Genomic DNA, 22,546 nt, shown 5'->3' on the forward strand with positions numbered 1-22,546 from the left:
AATCTTGCATCTAGCAAGTGGTATACTGGAATTTTCAGGCACAAGTTCCTTCATCAGTGAAATGTGAAGAAAGGAAAACACAATCTCTAAGTTCTCTGAGCAGCACCATTCTGGAAACTACACACTTTTGCTCTTCTCTAACAGCAAAACCTAGCCAGTATCCTACCCTATTGGGATAGACACCCTAGGCAAGCAGGTGAGCGAGATTTGATATGATTTCTTAAACAGTAGTGGCTTTGGTTGTTCCCTTGTCTATTTTCCTTAGCTTAACTGGACCCTTGTTTACTTAAATTCCTTATTCAACCTAAACTTCCCTTCATAAAATGTCACCAGAGCCTCATCCCTATGTTAACTCTGGCCAGTAACTTGTTGATCATCATCTCCAACTTCTTTTCTTCGCTGACATCACTACTATTCCATATTTTCATTTATGTCTATAACTTCTTTTAGTGACTAAGATCAGCTATCAAATCTCTTCTGAAAACCATTTTATAAGGCAACTCTTCAACTTTTAGTATAAAGTACATGATGACCAATTATCTAGTTGCATATGACTTTCCAAAATCTGTGAAAGTGTTTCTAGCTTGTCCAAAGTTTTTTTATTATTAAGGAAAACAAATAAAATAAGAAGGCATTAAATATGTTTTAAATGATTTTTACAAAATTTCAACTCCACATTTGGATTAAGGGGGAAGAAACATGACCAAATCACTAAGTCAAAATATCTTAGAGTCATAAGTTCTAAAATTATGTTTACTACTAATATAAATCAGTCGGATATCTACATATAACTTCCATAATACAGAGTTAAAAATTAAAACTATTTAAGAAGGTAACAAACCCTAAATTGTCAGTTTTGATAGTAATTAGATATAATGCTATACTTTTTAATTTGAATGCAATTAGATATGAAATTATATCAATGGTCCATGTATCAATGATTTATTCCAGTATCTTAAAATGATTAAACTAACAACATATCCTAGACTAAAGACCTAGATAAAAGCCATTTTGAAATACATTTTTAACAAACAGCCCCAAATTCCATAAATATGATAAAATCTATGTTTAGGAATGTCCATTACAATGACTTTTTTAATAACAAAAATTTGCAGAAAGAATGTATTCCAAAATATGATACTATTTGAAAAAAATAAAGGATTATGCATTCTCATACAAGCTATGTATAGCCATTTAATATCATGTGCACCTATGAGTTCTGATATAGGAGGACCATCAACAATATACAGGTAAGAAAATTTGTTCTGGAATAGTAATGATAAAAATAACTGTAATGACAAAAATAATTCTAATAATAAAAATAATATATATGTACAACACTTACCAAATGTTTACTCTGAAGCAGGCCCTTGTTTCCATTGTTTTACAGATACTGCCACATACTGCCACATTTAATCTTCACAAATTTTTTTTTTTTTTTTTTTTTTGAGACATGGTCTTCCTTTGTTGCCCAGGCTGGAGTGTAGTGGCATGATCTCGGTTCACTGCGGCCTCTGCCTCCCAGGTTCAAGCGATTCTTGTGTCTCAGCCTCCTGAGTAGCTGTGATTACAGGCATGTGTCACCATGTCCAGCTAAGTTTTGTATTTTTAGTAGAGATGGGGTTTCACCATGTTGCCCAGGCTAGTCTGAAACTCCTGACCTCAAGGGATCCACTCGCCTAGGCCTCCCAAAGTGCTGAGATTACAGTCGTGAGCCACCACGCCAGGCCAATATTCACAATTGTTAGTTGGTTACTATTATTATTTTCTTTGTATAAAGTAGGAAATTCAAGGTCCAATAAATAGAGATTAATAATTTGCCTGAGGACATAGACAGTAAATGATCAATAATAATTTACTGTGTCTATAATTTTGTGTCTATAATCATCTATTTATCTGTCTATATCCTACTTTAATTGACAGCATACAATTTGAGTAGGAATCAAGTACGGAATAAACACTTGGAGACACTTCAGGATGAATAGCTGATATATACACACAGTTGCCCTTTGCTATCCCTGGGGTATTGGTTTCAGGACCTCCAAAATCTACAGATGCTCAAGTTTGTAATCTGGTGGATACCAAAATTCACAGATGCCCAAGTTGCTGATACAAAATAAGAGTTGGCATATAACCTATGCATACTCTCCTATACACTTTAAATCATCTCCAGATTACTTATAATACCTAATCTAATGTTAATACTCTATAAGTAGTTGTACTGTATTTTTTATTGGTATTATTTTTATTGTTGCCTTGCTATTTTTAATTATTTTTTTCTGAATATTTTCCACCTGCATTTGGTTGAATCACTGGATGTGTAACCCACAGATAACAAAGACTGACTATATATATAGAGAAAATTAGGGTCAATAGTTTAGGAATTAACCCTCTGTAGGATACTTGTATTAAATTTCCTTGACCACAGTAAGTGGATTGGCAAGAGTTTTGACCTCCAAAAGAAAATGGTGTCTCTATTTGTATTTTAACATTGTGGGACTTCCAAATACTTCAGAGAGAGCATTTCAGATAACACTATATTTTACTTTCTTCTTATGGAATGTAGTTTTTTTCTTTTTTTTTTTTTGAGATGGAGTCTTGCTCTGTCACCCAGGCTGGAGTGCAGTGGCCGGATCTCAGCTCACTGCAAGCTCCGCCTCCCGGGTTTACGCCATTCTCCTGCCTCAGCCTCCCGAGTAGCTGGGACTACAGGCGCCCGCCACCTCGCCCGGCTATTTTTTTGTATTTTTTTTTTTTTTTAGTAGAGACGGGGTTTCACCGTGTTAGCCGGGATCGTCTCTCGATCTCCTGACCTCGTGATCCGCCCGCCTCGGCCTCCCAAAGTGCTGGGATTACAGGCTTGAGCCACAGCGCCCGGCCGGAATGTAGTTTAATTAATAGTTATACTGCTATTTAACAAAGAAGTTAGACATAAACTTCAGCAAATTAGCTTGTTATGCATTTTTGCCTTTCTTATATTGAATCTTATTTATCACAAATGTTAATGTAAAAATGGGATACAGAAAATATATATAAAAATGATGACTATGGAAAAGAAAAGCTAATATCTATGATGAATAATCCCCATATAATATGTAAAGTAGTAATAAGATAATGTTAAGACTAATCAGAAAAATTTTTATTTAAACAAATTCCTTAACACAAAAATTATGAAAATATAGCATCGTACAAGTACCTGTTGCTTTAGTTTTCACTCTTCATTCATATAATAATGATTTCCTAAAATTTGTTTTCTAATCTGCTAACTGTGAAATGAAGGAGCTGCAGGTTTTTTTGTTTGTTTGTTTTTTGTTTTTTTTTTTTCATGTTCCAACTAAGGAAATCAGGCTTGGAGAAGCTCAAAGGTTTTCTCAAGGTCACAGAGCTGGTCTAGGGAACAGAGCTCCTAAGTTCCTAGTGTTTTTTTCCAGCATCTTCACTGATTCTTAATAGAAATTATGATACAGAAAAGTTGCACCAAAGGGAATATTGTCAAACTTAGCAGAAGCTAATTAAAGTGCAAAATATTCTCAATGCAGAATTTGATAGCAATTTGTTTCAATAGCAAGTTACAGGTAATTTTGCAGTTATCTAAGTGGCTTTTATTTCTGAAATTGTGTTGTACTGACTGCTATTTTCTTGCTCTTTGCATTCTTTGTCATTTTTAATATCTTTAGTGATTTTGAAATATTTGGTGCTGGATCATTCTGCTGCAAATATGACCTGTCATTCCAACAAATGGACTGATTGAATCTGTCACACTGGTGGGATTTATGGTAAATTCACCACAGCACAAGTAAAACCATTAGAAATTTCATTGGTTTAAATGACTGAATATAAGAGTCCCCTGATTTTATCAGCAGACTGGCTTTTATTTTCCCTCCAAATGACCTGGAGAATCTTAAAATTACATCAACTTTAATGTGCATATGTTGCTGTGTTGATTTCCATTTCAGATCTGTAACATGGTTTTGGCCTCTAAAGTCTCCGTATTGAAATAATTTATGGGAAGAATTAATGGGATTTTATACTGTAAAGTATTTTGCTTAGAAACCAATGAATATATCTAAAATATTCCTTTTTTCATTTTAATTGTGTGTATATGTACATTAAGGTAAATAAACTACTTTTTAGTGTATATGTTAGAATACTTTAAGTCATTTACTTTTTTTTACATTAGCTTTCACACTAACTCACATTTGAAATGAAAAAATAACATTAAGTTGTTAAGCAGAGCTTACGTTCTGGAGTAAGTTTTCTGATATTGAAAATTTGAATAATTCAGTAATATTGTCATAATAGTTCATATAATCCTTGCTGTTCTAAGTAAAATATTTTGAATTATTTTCACCTCTGAAGTAAAACTATATTTAACTTTCAATTCCTAAAACCTGAATATTTTTTTCTCAACTATGAAAATATATTATTTTGTATAGATAAAATATATTTTACTTTCTGTTGTTAGCCTCCACTTACTTGATTACCTGTATTTTTTAGATTTTTCAGATTTAATGTTGTCATGTTTCATGTTTCACAGTTTATTTTACTTTGTTAACATACAGGTCAATTTGATACTATCCCTATCTGAATACTAAAACCGCAATAAAAAAGCAGTTTAATAGTCTTATAAAACAGAGCACATAAAACAAGAACATTTATTTTAGTTGAAGACATGTGCTAATTTTTTATTGAGAAATGCATTAAACATTGATATATCCAACCTCTGATTGAACCTTCAGACTTGTCACATGTAGGGGCTGTTGAAGATTTATTGCACAATATAAAATTAGGCATATACAGTAAACTTGATAGTAAATGACTTTTGCAGACAGGAGATTGCCACAGAGAATAGTTGCACAATAGAGGGGGATTTGAAAAACGTATTTAAAGACATTCAAAGATGAATGATGAAAACCAAAAAACATAAAGGAAAAAATTCTCAAATGAAATAGATGTATAGAAAATGCACTTTCTAAAATGAATAGATGCTTTTAACATCTCTAATTCATTTATTATACAATAGTCCATATTAGAAAGATGTTTAACTCGAAACATAAATACTTCTATTTAGTCACAGTAGCTTGACAAAGTACTAGCAAAATATTTGTAAATAAAGATCTGTTTGATCCTCAAAAAAGTACAAATTAACAGAGCAACAAAGACTCACATAAGGATGAATATCATGTGTCAAAAGCAGGGCACCTTGTGACCTGACAGGAGGTTGACTTCATTGTGAATTGAATTTGGTGCACACTTCATTATATTATCTGTGCATTCTTCCCTTTTCTTTCCTTCACTCTCCTTTCTCTCTGTCTTTCTTCATCCCCATCGTTCTGCATCTTTTTCATACTTCAGTTGATTGTTCATCAGCATGAGTTTTCTTTTGTGGACAATTACAACTGTGTCTGCTGCATCACAAATTTATTGACACGAGGCCTTAATGATTCTATAATTTGAATTCATAGAGACTGGGCAAAAATGTTGAGATTTTAACATTGCTTATTCAAAGTATGTAAATTTAAAAAGTTTCATCAAGCTAACCAAAAGCAATATAAAATTATTTTAAGATAATTGCATGTATTTCCTACAAATAAGACTAGGTCTATTAGTTTTAAAAATAATAAAACTAATTAAATAGTGCTATTAATGAGTCCTTCTAAAAATAAACCAACTTTTCTCAACATGGTAGAATAAAATTAATATTTATAAAATCTATTTTCTATAATAAAAGTAAAAAGACTGCGCTAGAAGTTTGTATTAAAACTTCTAAAGTAATATTTTCTTGAATTTTATGTAATTTTAAGTCATATTTTTTGAATCCATGTGGTTTCTTTTTTACAGGAAAGATAAAATATTCAAAGAGTCATATTAAGCTTTCTTTGCTTTTTAAAAATATTGGGAAACATTTGAGTGTTTATCAGATAAAACTACTACAATCAATCTGTTTTCTAACAATTTTGTTCTATTTTTTTTAAAAACATGCTGACCATCTCCCATCTGAAAATCCAAAATCTGAAATGCTCTGAAATCTAAAACTCATTGATCACTGATGTGACACTACAAGTGGACAATTTCACACCTCACCTCATGTGATGGGTTGCGGCCCAAACATAGAAAAAACTTTGTTTCATGAAAAAAATACGTAAAAATGGTATTAAATTATCTTCAGTCTATGTATATAAAGGATATGTACAGCATAAATCAATGTTGTGTTTAGACCTTGAGTTGCATCCCCATGATATATCATTATGGATATGCAAATATTCCAAAATTTGAAAACATCCAAAATTTAAAAACACTTCTGTTTCCAACCATTTCAGAGAAGGGATACTCAGCCTGTAATAGCATTTATAGTACTTTTAGTAAAATAAAGATCTCACATGAAGAAAAAACTTTTTTTCACCTGAATTTATTCTCTCTCTTGCCATCTATGTAACGTCATTGAAATCCATAATTATTTGGAGACTTGTAAATTCCTTCATACTTATAATACAAATAGATTTAAAAAGATTCTGACATAAAGCCTTATGCATGAAGGAAAGCTGGTAGAAGACATCATTCACAAATTGCAGTTCTACTGCCTCCATTTTCTTGCCTTCCATGTGGCTTCAATACTGGTAAGTCTAGTAATTTCATAACTTCCTTCACTCTGCAGCCTAGAATGCTTCCTTGAAGGCCAACGCAAACATTCTATCAAGATTTGTGTGCTTTGCTTTCTTCAGATTGTGCAGTTACTAAGGTAATTGCCATCAAGTTTACACATGAGATTGTTTAGTCAGAATTTTGCTGCAGCCAATGATGGATGAATGATTAAAATTTGGGATTTGAAATTTTTAATTAAAAATTAATTTACACTAATGTTCAGTATTGAGCTAAAATGGTTCAAAAGATAAAATTATGCAAAATAATTGTTTTGATTCACAAATTATACATTTTATGTAAATAAGTTGTCTTAAGTTTTAAAGCCATTCTCTAGCAATAAATTAGGAATTGGTCAAGATATTCTTTTGTCATTTTATAAACTTTTTTTCAATGGTCTTTTTTTATCTATATGTTTTCATCACTATTGACCCTTTTATTTCTTTTTCCTTATTTATTCAGCAAATTTTTATTAAGCACCTACACTGTACTTGGTACTATGTTGATCTTGAAGATACAGCAGAGAACAAGATGAAATTTATCTTCAAGAAATTTACAAACTACTTGGAAAAACATAAATAAATGGATGTAATAAGTTCTATAGCGAGAGTAATTACTATAGTAGCATATGAAGGTATACTTTTTAATTCAATTCTTCTGCAATCATAATAGCATAGTCTTTTTCCTTTTCGTCCTTTCCACACTCAATTTTGTCCTATTTGTGAAATTCTTTACTTTCTACTGCATACTTTAGCATCTACAACATAGCTATTTCAAAGACCTTGTAGAATAATTCAACATGCGGGCCATTTCTGTCAGCCTCTATTCAGAATTTCTTCCCTTCATCATGGGTCACTCTTTACTGCTTCTCTGTTATGTCTTTTTATTGATTACACACTGCACATTTGCGTTAAAAATGGTAAAAATTAAAGTGTGCCACACTGCTAAGATGTGGGATTTATTTTTAGTTAATCTGAACCTGTACTCAATTGCAGCTTTAGTTTGATTCAGTTTATTATTGGCAGTAATTAGGGCATTTTTTCCTTCAAGTCTAGAGACCTGAGCTATGGAAAGACTGTTGATATTTCCTTAAGCTTAAAATTGAATCACCAGTTCTCTGAACCATGCAAGAAAGACCTCTTTCTCTCTTTCTCTCTTTGTCTCTCTCTCTCTTTCTCCCTTCCTTCCTTCCTTCCTTCCTTCCTTCCTTCTTTCCTATCTCCCTTCCTCCCTTCTTTCTTTCCTTTCTTCCTTTCCTGCCTTCCTCCCTTCCCCCTTCCTCCCTTCTTTTTCTTTCTTTCTTTCTTTCTTTCTTTCTTTCTTTCTTTCTTTCTTTCTTTCTTTCTTTCTTTCTTTCTTTCTTTCTTTCATTCATTCTTTCTTTCTTTCTTTCTTTCTTTCTTTCTTTCTTTCTTTCTTTCTTTCTTTCTTTCTTTCTCTTTCTTCTTTCTTTCTTTCTTCTCCTTCCTTCCTTTCCTCCTCTTCCTCCTCCTCCTCCTCCTTCTGCTTCTGCTTCTTCTGCTTCTTCTGCTGCTTCTTCTTCTTGCATCATTTTTGGGCTTTCAGTTTAGGAGTGTAGCTGAATTACACTCAGTGAAGGCCCAGAATGCCAAGAAGACTTGTATCAGCTCTCTTGCCCCTCTCCAGAGTCTGACAGCTGAAAACCCAGAGAATTTCTTTCATTTTCTATTTTTGGCATTTTACAGATGTTACTCCACTCTCTTCTTGTTTGCATTATTTCTGATGAAAAATCTGTTGTCATCTTTATTTTTGCTCCACTCTTTATGGCATTGTAGTTTATGTCTCTAGATGTTTGATTGTGTTTTGTTTTTACCTTTCATTTCTCTAAATTTTTCAACATATGAAATACAGTTATAATAACAGTGTTAATATCTTCATCTTCTATTCACAGAATTGTTATTCACAATTGTAATATCTGTGTTAGTTCTCGATTGATTTTTATTGGTTGATTATGGGTCATTTTTGTCCTGCTTGATTGTATACCTTTAAACTTTGATAACAGATACTGAGAATGATATTTATTAGGTACTGGATATTTTTGAATTCCTGTAAGAATTCTTGAGATTGGCTCTGAAATGCAGTTAAGTTGCTAAGAGAATGTTTGATATTTTTAGGTCTTGCTTTCATGATTTTTTTAAAAATTCCGAACTGGAAACATGCGCATCCATGGTTAATTACTTCCCCAAACTGATAAAAACCCTTCGGATAGTCTACCTAGTGCTTCATCAGTAGATTTTTTAAAGCTGGCTGGTGTAAACAGACACTGTTCCTGGTCCTGAGTGAGACACTCTTAACACTAATCCCTTGGGGTGGGGTGGTTCTTCCTCAGCCTTGGGAGGTTGGCTTAGATGCATGCACTGACCAGTACTCAGATGAATACTGAGGCAGACTCTGTCTCTGCAGTTCTATCTCTGGGCAGCTTTCTTTTTCCTGGTAATCTGTCTTGTTTACTCCAGCTGTTACAGTCTCTCTAGACTCAGGTTCATTGCCTCAATTTGAGAATTTGGTGTCCTCCTTGAGATTTTCTCAAGGTTGTAAACTGGGAAAAGTAGAGCTCACCCTCTTCACTTGCCAATTGTCAAAGATCACTGTTTTCCATTACTTGATATCTTGAAAGCTGTTTCGTATATTTTGTCAGTTTTGTGATTGTTTCAGGCGGTGATAACTCTTGTTCCTGTTATGATGTCTTGGGTGGAAACCGTTTCCCCATTCTTAAGACTACTGTTGCTTTATACTTGAAGGGAGTTTCCAAATACCACAGGGATTACTCCTTTTCAACTTACCTGACCATTTTTCAAACCTTGGTAGTATTCCTGAAAATTTGGTCAAGATTCATGAGAAGGAGTTGGCAGATGGTGTAGAACTGCTCTGTGCCAAAGCTCACCTCTTATGTAAAATCACACCCAGTCATTAAAGCTTGTTAAAATTCATCTGCTGGCTCCCTAGTCTATGTTGTTTAGCTTTTCCTGCTCTCATTCTGTCAGGGGATAAAAGCAGCTATCTCTGTTTCCCTATAAAGGTCTAAGTGCTTTCAAATGTTTAGTTCATTTGGGTTTCTTTGCATGCTCAGCTCTCTGATGAGTTTGGAAAAAATGGTGATTTTGTAGCATTTACAACTAGTATTGGTATTAGTAAAAGCCATGTTATTTTAATAACTTTTTACAACATATCCAAAGGGATTGTTTCTTGTAAACTATGTCCACATTCAGATTTGTTTTTCCTTTTTGCAATACATTCTCTCAATGATTCCTTTGGGGAGAGTCTAAGGACAGTTATCTATGGATACCTGTTAATGTCTGTAATTTATGTTTGCTTTTGAGTCATATTTTAATTACTAAGTGTATTTAATAAAATGTAAAAAGTTATTTTCCTTGAGACCCAAATGTATTATTCAATTGTCCCCTGGTATTTTTTGCTACTCAGAAGATGTCTACTCTGAACCAAATATTCCTTTGAAGGTAATCTGTCTTCTTTTCCTCTGGTAGCTTTTGAGATTGTGTCTTTATACACATAGTCTGCGGTTTTTCTATAGTATGTTTAAGTTTGTATATATTTTAATTTAATCATCCTAATATGTGTAGTATATCTATATATAAGTCTCTTTTTGATATTGGGAAATCCTCAGCAATTATTTTTTCACATGCTCCTTTTGTCCATATTTTGATTCTTTCTATTTATTTTTATGCTGGAATATGTAATCTTAATTTCTGATTCATGTGGTTTATTTGTATATCTGAACTGGCTGATTTCTCAGTAGTATCTTTCATTTCCCAATTTACCAATTTGTATTTTTATACTATTACATATTTACATGTCTATGATAATGATTTTTAATAATTCTTATGTTTTGTAGCTACCTAATAGTGGACTTTATTTAATAATTTCTTTGTTTTTGATACAAGCTACGACCTAATTATTTCCTCTGAAAAACTTAAAACACATTTGCAGTAATTCCCCCTTTATCCATAATTTTGCTTTCTGCTGTTTCAATTACCTGTGGTCAAATATGGTCCAAAAATATTAAATGGAATATTCCAAAAATAAACAATTTATACATTTTAAATTGCACAGTGTTGCACATGGCATGATAAAATCTCATACTGTCCTGCTCTATTCCATTTGGAATGTGAATCCTCCTTTTGTCCAGAGTCTCCATGCTGTAGATGCTATGTGTCCATTAGTCTCTTAGGAGCCATCTTGATCGTCAGATTGACTGGGTATCACAGTGCTGTGTTCAAGCAACCCTTATTTTACTTCATAATAGCCCTAAAACACAAGAGGAGTCATGCCAACAACTTGGGTATGCCAAAGAGCAGTCGTTATGTGTTTCTTTTAAATAAAAAGGTAAAAGCTCTGTATTTGATAGGGGGAAAACAAATTGTATGCTGATGTTACTATGATTTATGGTAACTTGAATGAATCTTCTAGACATTAAATTGTAAAGAACATAAGAAATATGTGCTAGTTTTCCTGTCAAACTTCCAATCACAAAAGTGAGGGTCACGGTGTGTGACAGTGCTAAGATGAAAAAGTCATTACATTTGTGAGTGGAAGACATGAAGAGAAGTGTGTTCCAATTGATAGCAATCAGTTTGGTACTGTCGTTTCAGGCATCCACTGGGGGGTCTTGGAACATATCCTCCCAGATAATGGGGGACAACTGAACCTTAATAAATTTTACATTCTTTCATGACACTAATTTAGTGTGGAATAAATTCATGCTCCATGTGCTGACTTTGTTGGTTTTCTCACTTAGCTTTAGGTACTCATTTATTTTGAACTTTTAATTTGCATATTCATTTAGACTGAGCTTTCCTTTCCTTTTCTTTCTTTTTTCTGTATTTCCTTCTGCTTCCAGTGGTTTTGAATTTCTGCAGCATTCATTTTTGGCCTCCAGTCTGAAACAAGATCTTATTATAGGATTTTAGAGGTTTTACCCCATGTTGACATGGTAAATTAGAGAGTTAGAGTTGTCAAAGAGCCAATTAGTAGCTTGTTCGGGTTCCAGATTGTTGGACTATGGCTGCCTTCTAATGTACCTGGGATTGCAGCTCCAGGCATCATGAGGGAGTAGTTTACTTTCAGACTGCTTCATGAGCTAGCAGATCTCTGTAGCCCTAGCCTTCCATAATTAAGATGATTTCCACGGACGCCCAAGATGGCCAAATGGGAACAGCTCCAGCCCTCAGCTCCCAGCGTGAGCGTCACAGAAGATGGGTGATTTCTGCATTTTCAACTGAGGTACCAGGTTCATCTCACTGGGGCGTGTTGGACAGTTGGCGCTGATCTGCGGGTGCAGCCTGACCAGAGAGAGCTGAATCAGGGTGAGGCATTGTGGAGAAAAGGAAGAGAGATCAGCCTGTTACTGTGTCTATATAGAAAGAAGTAGACATAAGAGACTCCATTTTGTTCTGTATTTGTGATGCTGTTAATCTGTGACCCTACCCCCAACCTTGTCCTTTGCAAGAGACATGTGTTGCGGTGACTCAAGGTTTAATGGATTTTGGGCTATGCAGGATGTGTCTTTGTTAAACAAAATGCCTGAAGGTAGCTTGCTGGTTAAAAGTTATCACCATTCTCTTAATTTCAACTACCCAGAGACACGTACACGGCCAAAGGTCGCAGGGACCTCTGCCTAGGAAAGCTAGGTATTGTCTAAGGTTTCTCCCCATGTGATAGACTGAAAGTATGCTGCTAAAAGGTTTATGGAGATGTTTGCATATGCATCTCAAGGCACAACATTTTCCTTTGAACTTATTCATGTCACAGAGGTGTTTGTTCATATGTCTTACTGCCGATTTCCTCTTTTTTCTTTGATCCTATTGTCCTGCCACTCCCCTGTCTTTAAGATGGTAAAGATAATTATCAATAAATACTAAGGGAACTCAAGAGACCGGGGCCGGCGTGGGTCCTCTGTAAGCTGAGCGCCGGTCCCCTGGGCCCCGCTTTTCTTTCTCTATACTTTGTCTCTGTGTCTTATTTCTTTTCTCAAGTCTCTCGTTCCACCTTACGAGAAACACCCACAGGTGTGGAGGGGCAGGCCACCCCTTCAAGGCATCACATCACCCGGGAAGCGCAAGGGGGAAGGGACTTCCTTTTCCTAGCCAAAGGAAATTGAGACACAGAACACCTGGAAAATTTGGTAACTCCCACCTTAATACTGAGCTTTACCAAGGGTCTTAGCAAATGGCACACCAGGATATTATAACCCACACCTGGCCCAGAGGGTACCACACCCACAGAGCCTCCTTCATTGCTAGCACAGCAGTCTGAGATCTAATTGCAATGTGGCAGCCAGGTTGGGGGAGGGGCGCCCGCCATTACTGAGGCTTAAGTAGGTAAACAAAACCACCTGGAAGCTCGAATTGGGTGGAGCCCACCACAGCTCAAGGAGGCCAGTCTGCGTCTCTAGACTCCTCCTCTGGGGACAGGGCATAGCTAAACAAAAAGCAGCAGAAACCTGGGCAGAGTTAAATGCCCCTGTCTGACAGCTTTGAAGACAGCAGTGGATCTCCCAGCACGGAGGTTGAGGTCTGTGAACGGACAGACTGCCTGCTTAAGTGGGTCCCTGATCCCTGAGTAGCCTACCTGGGAGACATCCCCTCTAGGTGCAGACCGACACCTCAAACCTCACATGGCGGGGTACATCCCTGAGACAAAGCTTCTTGAGCAAGAATCAGATAGCAACACTCGCTGTTCAGCAATATTCTATCTTCTGCAGCCTCTGCTGCTGATACCCAGGCAAACAGGTTCTGGAGTGGACCTCAAGCTCTGAAATTGAGGCAATAATTAATAGCCTACCAACCAAAAAAAGTCCAGGACCAGATGGATTCACAGCTGAATTCTACCAGAGGTACAAGGAGGAGCTGGTACCATTCCTTCTGAAACTATTCCAATCAATAGAAAAAGAGGGAATCCTCCCTAACTCATTTTATGAGGCCGACATCATCCTGATACCAAAGCCTGGCAGAGACACAACAAAAAAAGAGAATTTTAGACCAATATCCCTGATGAACATCGATGCAAAAATCCTCAATAAAATACTGGCAAACCGGATCCAGCAGCACATCAAAAAGCTTATCCACAATGATCAAGTGGGCTTCATCCCTGGGATGCAAGACTGGTTCAACATATGCAAATCAATAAACGTAATCCAGCATATAAACAGAACCAAAGACAAAAACCACACGATTATCTCAATAGATGCAGAAAAGGCCTTTGACAAAATTCAACAGCCCTTCATGCTAAAAACACTCAATAAATTCGGCATTGATGGAATGTATCTCAAAATCATAAGAGCTATTTATGACAAACCCACAGCCAATATCACACTGAATGGGCAAAACTGGAAGCATTATCTTTGAAAACTGTCACAAGGCAGGGATGCCCTCTCTCACCATTCCTACTCAACATAGTGTTGGAAGTTCTGGCTAGGCAATCAGGCAAGATGAATAAATAAAGGGTATTCAGTTAGGAAAAGAGGAAGTCAAATTATCCCTGTTTACAGATAACACGATTGTATATTTAGAAAACCCCATTGTCTCAGCCCAGAGCTTTCCTAAGCTGATAAGCAACTTCAGTAAAGTCTCAGGATACAAAATTAATGTGCATAAATCACAAGCATTCTTATACACCAGTAACAGACAAACAGAGAGCCAAATCTTGAATGAACTCCCATTCGCAATTGCTTCAAAGAGAATAAAATACCTAGGAATCCAACTTACAAGGGATATAAAGGACCTCTTCAAAAATAACTACAAACCACTGGTCAGTGAAATAAAAGAGGACACTAACAAATGGAAGAACATACCATGCTCATGGATAGGAAGAAGCAATATTGTGAAAATGGCCATACTGCCTAAGGTAATATATAGATTCAATGCCATCCCCATTAAGCTACCAATGACTTTCTTAACAGAATTGGAAATAAAACTGCTTTAAAGTTCATATGGAACCAAAAAAGACCCCACATTGCCAAGACAATCCTAAGCCAAAAGAACAAAGCTACTGGCCGGGCACGGTGGCTCAAGCCTGTAATCCCAGCACTTTGGGAGGCCGAGACGGGTGGATCACGAGGTCAGGAGATCGAGACCATCCTGGCTAACACGGTGAAACCCCGTCTCTACTAAAAAATACAAAAAACTAGCCGGGCGAGATGGCGGGCACCTGTAGTCCCAGCTACTCGGGAGGCTGAGGCAGGAGAATGGCATAAACCCCAGAGGCGGAGCTTGCAGTGAGCTGAGATCCGGCCACTGCACTCCAGCCCGGGCGACACAGTGAGACTCCGTCTCAAAAAAAAAAAAAAAAAAAAAAAAAAGAACACAGCTGGAGGCATCATGCTACCTGACTTCAAACTGTACTACAAGGCTACAGTAACCAAAACAGCATGGTCCTGGTACCAATACAGAGATATAGACCAATGGAAAAGAACAGAGCCCTCAGAAATAATACCACACATCTACAACCATCTGATCTTTGAAAAACCTGACAAAAACAAGAAATGGGGAAAGGATTCCCTATTTAATAAATGGTGCTGGGAAAATTGGCTAGTCATAAGTAGAAAGCTGAAACTGGATCCTTTCCTTACTCCTTATACGAAAATTAATTCAAGATGGATTAGAGACTTAAATGTTAGACCTAATACCATAAAAACCCTAGAAGAATACCTAGGTAATACCATTCAGGATATAGGCATGGGCAAGGACTTCATGTTTAAAACACCAAAAGCAATGGCAACAAAAGCCAAAATTGACAAATGGGATCTAATTAAACTAAAGAGCTTCTGCACAGCAAAAGAAACTACCATCAGAGTGAATAGGCAACCCACAGAATGGGAGAAAATTTTTGCAGTCTACTCATCTGACAAAGGGCTAATATCCATAATCTATAAAGAACTCAATCAAATTTACCAGAAAAAAACAAACAACCCCATCAAAAAGTGGGCAAAGGATATGAACAAACATTTCTCAAAAGAAGACATTCATACAGCCAACAGACACATGAAGAAATGCTCATCATCACTCACCATCAGAAAAATGCAAATCAAAACCACAATGAGATACCATCTCACACCAGTTAGAATGGCAATCATTAAAAAATCAGGAAACAACAGGTGCTGGAGAGGATGTGGAGAAATAGGAAAACTTTTACACTGTTGGTGGGATTGTAAACTAGTTCAACCATTGTGGAAAACAGTATGGCGATTCCTCAAGGATCTAGAACTAGATGTACCATATGACCCAGCCATCCCATTACTGGGTATATACCCAAAGGATTATAAGTCATGCTGCTATAAAGACACATGCACACATATGTTCATTGCGACACTATTCACAATAGCAAAGACTTGGAATCAACCCAAATGTCCATCAGTGACAGACTGGATTAAGAAAATGTGGCACATACACGCCATGGAATACTATGCAGCCATAAACAAGGATGAGTGTGTGTCCTTTGTAGGGACATGGATGCAGCTGGAAACCATCATTCTCAGCAAACTATCACAAGAACAGAAGACCAAATACCTCATGTTCTCACTCATAGGTGAGAATTGAACAATGAGATCACTTGGACACAGGAAAGGGAACACCACACACTGGGTCCTATTGTGGGGGGCGGATAGCATTAGGAGATATACCTAATGTAAATGGCGAGTTAATGGGTGCAGTATACCAACATGGCACATATATACATATGTAAGAAACCTGCACATCGGGCACATGTACCCTAGACCTTAAAGTGTAAATAATAATAAAAAAAGATGGTTTCCAGTCCTCATCTTTCATGAATATATTTAATCTTCATAACATCATCTCTTTACATTGATTTTCTGAACATTAAATATAACTATACAAAATAATTATTATTGGAACAAATCTGTATGCTTTAATCAGTTACCAAGTCTTTTTATTCTTTAATGTCATGCTACTAGTATTTATCTGAGAAAATTTTTAACAAAGTGATGGAGTGTGGATGCGTCCCCACCCAAATCTTGTGTTGAATTGTAATCCTCAGTATTGGTTGTAGGGACTGGTTGGAGGTGATTGTATTATAGGAGTAGATTTTTCATGACTGGTTTAACACCATCCATTTGGTACTGTCCTCATGACAGCCAGTGACTTCTCGCAAGATCTGGCAGTTTAAAAGTGTGTAGCACCTCGCTATCTCTCTTTCTTGCTCCTGCTCTCCCATGTGACACACAAGCTCCTGCACCACCTTCCACCATAATTGTGAGCTTCCAGAGGTCTCCCCAGAAGTAGATGCCAGTGCTATGCTTTCTGTTTAGGCAGCAGAATGTGAGTCAATTAAGCTTTTATCTTTACAAATTTCCCAGTGCAAGATATTTCTTTATAGCAATGTCAGAATGACCAAATACAGAAAATTGGTACCAAGAGTGCAATATTGCTATAAAGATACCTGAAAATGTTAGAACTGGGTAATGGGCAGAGGTTTGAAGAGTTTGTAGGGCTCAGAGAAAGACAGAAACACGAGGAGAAGTTTAGAATTTCTTAGAGACGTTTTAAGTGGGTATGACCAAATGCTGATAGTGATATAACAGTTAAATACAGGATAATGAGGTCTCAGATGGAAATGAGAAACTTATTGGGAACTAGAGCAAAGGTCCCACTTGATATGCCTTAGCAAAGCAACTGGCTGTCTTGTGTCCATTCCCTAGAGATCTGTAGAAATTTGAACTTGAGAGTGATGATTTAGGGTATCTGGTGAAAGAAATTTCTAAGCAGCAAAGTGTTCAACAAGTGGTGTGGCAGCTTGTATTAATAACAGCCTAATGTCAGATGTGGGAGCAAAGAAATAAGTTAGAACTTATATTTAAAAGACAAGCAGAGCATAAAGTTAAAAAAATATATGTGAATCCTAATCATGTGGCAAAGAAAGAACAAGTTTTTTTTGGAAGAGGAATTCAAGTGGGCTCTTGAGCACCTGATGAAAAGAGATGATAGGGTTTTAATCCTGGTCAAGATACACTGAGAATAAGTTTTAGATGTATATGATTTTATCATTTACTTTGCTTTGCTTCCTTGTTGTAAGCTTTGTTTTCTGTAATGCCAATTTTCTAAAAATATTTAAAGTCGAAATTTTGGCACTCTATTTATTTGAATACTTTATTGAAGTTTTCCAAGTTATTTTGAACAAGACATAAAACAATTGTGTGAGCTCATTTGCAAACGTATTCTATACCATTAAAGTATAATTTTTCAAAAGGCTAAAACATTGTATAAAAATTTTGCGTACCTATTTGTCTTCTTAGATTAGTACCTACTCTTAGCAAGATTTCATTAATAATTAATATGCCGAATTCCAAGATATTTTTGTTTTATCTTAGTTGTGTTTACTCTTCTACTCAGTATAATATTACTTGAAATTAGAAATGAAATGATAAAACAATTATAATTTGTACATTTTTATTAAACTATGGAATGGCACAAAAATGGAAATAAATGCAGGTGTTTGCCATGCTTATTGGTACTTTTTAAATTAGCAATTAGGCCGGGCGCGGTGGCTCACGCCTGTAATCCCAGCACTTTGGGAGGCCGAGGCGGGCGGATCACAAGGTCAGGAGATCGAGACCATGGTGAAACCCCGTCTCTACTAAAAATAGAAAAAAAATTAGCCGGGCGCAGTGGCGGGTGCCTGTAGTCCCACTCGGGAGGCTGAGGCAGGAGAATGGCGTGAACCCGGGAGGCGGAGCTTGCAGTGAGCCGAGATTGCGCCACTGCACTCCAGCCTGGGCGACAGAGCAAGACTCCGTCTCAAAAAAAAAAAAAAAAAAAAAAAAAAGCAATTGTTTGACAGGCCATTTAGGGAGTTTTCTTGAGCTAATATTCAGGCACTATGATTTTAGAATATTCCATCAAAATATTTAGATTTTATAGGAAAGATTCCATTGACACGTTTTTGTTTTTGTTTTTTTTTCTAAAGGTAAATTTACTTTTAGCCCTCATTTAAGTGGACATGAATAGTGAACCATAAGACATGTCATTAAGTTACATGCTTTTCAGTAATGAAGACACATTAGCAAGTGGGTTTCAGGTTCAAAGGAATTCTTTATTCATCAAAAACCTAGTTTATGTTTAAACTTCCATTTGAGCTTCAAACTTTTAATAATGATAAATTATAAAATTATTGATGGATTCTTTCACTTATATTAACTATATCAGAAAGGGATCACTTTGACAGAGATTATGATATTAAATAAAACAAAAAGTTTCATAAATACCAAATGACAGAGAATCAAATGTATAATAAGACCTGGATAAAAAAAAATCTAAACAGACATTTCCTTTGGTGTCATTTAATAAATTCTTTTGTACAATATTTTTTGCAGAAAAAAGTGGAAACTAACACTACAAAGGTATGGTCTCTATTTCGTGTCTTATGTAAATTTAATTTTCTTGTTAAACAAAAATTATGGGAGACCACCGTTTTGGACTGAGCTCCTGAGCTAAGGCCCCAACATACCAGACCAAGTTAAAATGGGTTCATTCATGCTAAATGTCACATAATCAAGCAGAAACTGTAAGAAAATTGGTAGATTCTCGAAATAGGCCAGATTTTCCTGAAAAGAGCAGATTCCAGTCTACCCTAGTCAGCATAAGAAGATAGTTCCCTCTGCTTTAACCCCCACCTCCACCAAAAAAAGGGGTAAACTGAAGTAACCTGACATTAACAATCTGCTCTTTTTTTTTTTTTTTTTCTAATTTTTTGTTTCCTTGTCCCGCTTTCAAAAATCCAGTTATCCACCACTGGCCAGTGGGAGCTCTCATTGTGTTTTATAGAATTAAAGGCTCCCTGATTCATGAACCGCAAATCAAGCTTATTTAATCTATAAGTAAATTTATTGTAATTTTGTCTTTTGATGCGATTTACTAAAACTGTATATATGTTTTGCCTTAGTATGTATTCAATTTCTTTTAACAAATATTTTCTGTTATTTTTCTTATTAAAACCTGAACGCTTACAGTTAAAAAGAGACTTAAAAGCTACAAATACCTTCTTGAACTTCTTGAACCAATTGACAATGACATCCAGATTCTGATGTCCTTGGCAAATGCCATCCCATTGAGAACGGTGCCTGTACAGGGTTATTCCTTTCAGGATTCTTCACACACTTACCCAATAAATAAATAAATATCCTGAGATATAGCATAAAAGGAACAAATTGAGTATATTTTATTCTGATGGATTTTAGTTCTTTGTATTTTTAGCAGGTTTCTACTTTTCCTGTTCTTCTGTAGGCATATTTTGTAGGCTAGTCTCATCCTATCTCTCAAGAGGTACTCTTGCCTGTTGCTTTGGCCAGAGCCTGTTTTACTGAATATATGGCTTGGCCCTTTGACAAGGATGAATTGTTTGTTTGCTCATTTGTTTTTATTGCCCTAGGTCCTCAGGAGTTTTCTTACAGGATTGGCAATCACTGCTTGTTTGCTAGGTGCCTGACCCTTTTATCCTCTGTGTCATCGCTCCTGGCTGTTGTGATCTCCTCTTACATCTTGGCATGCAGATCTTTTCTCAGTTATACTTTGGTTGTTACTAAACCCTTTGGTGGTATCCCTCAAATCTTCCACTGTCCTGGCAGTATTTTCAAAGGGCTGTGTATAGTGATGCTCTGAATGTTTTTAAGGTTTCTCAGTACATATTGTTTTTCTAGTACAATGAATAGTTTCCTACAGAAGTTTCTTATTTCATAGGATTTTGTGAGAATCAAACTGTCTCAGTTATTTCAAAAGCGTGCTTATAAGCAATGCACTTACATTTTACTGATTATTTATGGTACCTAATAGTTTCTATAAAGCAGAAAACATAGTTTTCATCAAAATCCATCGATGGTAAAAATAATAAGTCAAGACTACTTATAGTTTTAAAATTGCAATGTCAATTATTCCTTGGACATCTTTGTGGGTTTTATTCTTCTTCTTAATGTTTTCTTAAAGTTTTCTTTTGAGTAACACACTTTCATATAGTATCTAGTTTGACCACACAACAATGCTATGAGAGACAACCTATCCTAGTAACTTCAGAAGCAACATCAAAAATATTTTAAAGAAATCTTCAATCTAAGATAATGTACTCAACAATGAAATACTGTGGGGAAAATATATAGTAGAATAAAGCATGCTAAAATGTTTTATGAACTGTTATACAAAGGTTAATTATTTTAGTATTATTAATTATACCTTCTTAATTGTCCATGATAGTATTTTCAATGTGAAGAGAAAAAAATGAATCAGACTGAAATTAATTTGTTTGTTTTCTTTTTTTGAGACAGAGTCTTAATCTGTTGCCCAGGCTCAAATGCAGTGGCACTACCTTGGCTCACTGCAAACCTCATCTCCCCGGTTCAAGTGATTCTCCTGCTTCAGCCTCCCGAGTTGCTGGGATTACAGGCATGTGCCATCACACCAGCCAATTTTTGTATTTTTAGTAGAGATAGGGTTTCACTATGTTGACCAGACTGGTCTGGAACTCCTGACCTCAGGTGATTCGCCTGCCTTGGCCTCCCAAAGTGCTGGGATTACAGGCGTGAGCCACTGCACCCAGCCTCATTTTTTATTTATGTAACGACAGTGTTTTACTGGTGATTAGGACAATCTGACTGATGTTTATCATTAAAATTTATCATCACCAAACATTATCATATTTCTCTCGTAAACTCCTTCTTTTCACAAAAACAGGTTTTTTTGTAGTTGACAAAGAATGAGTCTTAATGAACTATTTGCTGGGTTTGTATGTAAGCTCTTTCATTTATCTGACCTGAAATTTATTATCTAAAATTGGGGTAATAAAATGGCTTACCTTAGAGAGTTATTATAAATCAAAAAAAAATTATAACTTAGAATTTAAAAATATTTTAAATAAAAAGTATATTTTTATTCAACAAGAATAAAAATATTATTTTTTTCTCAAATGTTTGACACTTTTTCCCACCTTCCTTTTGACATATGACCTTTCATATTAGAAGCCATTAGATGGGAATTTCCTCATGGTTTATCCATCAAATCTCCAAGCCTATGGTCATCTGTGCTCATCCTTTCCTTTAATCCATTAATAATGGAATAAACTTTTTCACCTACCCAAGAAAACTCTTTGTGTTTGCTTGGAAACCCTTGATTTTCCCCTTTGTCATCACTGAGCTCCTTTAAATTTTCCGCCTCTTGTCAGCCTCAACATTTTTGCTTTATAATTGATTATTCTCATTAGGATTCTGACATCACCTATCATCATTTGTGTTAATATCATTGGCATTAACTTCTTAATTACTCTATTTTTCTTAATTATTGACCTATCCTCACTCTCCTTTAAGACCAAACTTTTTGAAAGAGTTGTTCATATGTGGTTGCTGTTATTTTATCACTTTTCATTCATTCTTTATTCAGCTAAAAGCTTGGCTTTACAGTTGCACTTCATCAAATGACTCTGGCTAATATCACTTACCAAACTCCATGCTGTTAAATTTCATGCATACTATTTCTGTCATTTTATATGTTCTGACACTGCATTGCACACTCTTGATTACTCCACTGCTTACATTTTTATGCACCCTTCTATTGTGGCTTCTACGACACAATATTTTTTCTCTTCTTTATCTTCTTAGTTTTTTGTTTGCCAACCTTTTTTCTTTTATTTAAGAGTGTCTCAAACTGGAGTGGACCATGACACAGTGCATCTCCAACAACTTCCAAGTAATGCAGATGTTGTTATTCTGCAGACCACACTTTGAGAAAAATGTTTCTACAGTATAACTGAAAATCCTTAAGTCACAGACAGCTCTTATTACTTCTCATTCACATTTCTCTCCTTAGTTGACCTCAAGCATTCTCTTGGTTTTAAATGCCATACACATGCTAATGGCTCCCAAGTTTAAATA

The sequence above is a fragment of the Macaca mulatta genome, chromosome 8 (assembly GCF_049350105.2).
Source record: "Macaca mulatta isolate MMU2019108-1 chromosome 8, T2T-MMU8v2.0, whole genome shotgun sequence".
NCBI lineage: Eukaryota > Metazoa > Chordata > Mammalia > Primates > Cercopithecidae > Macaca > Macaca mulatta.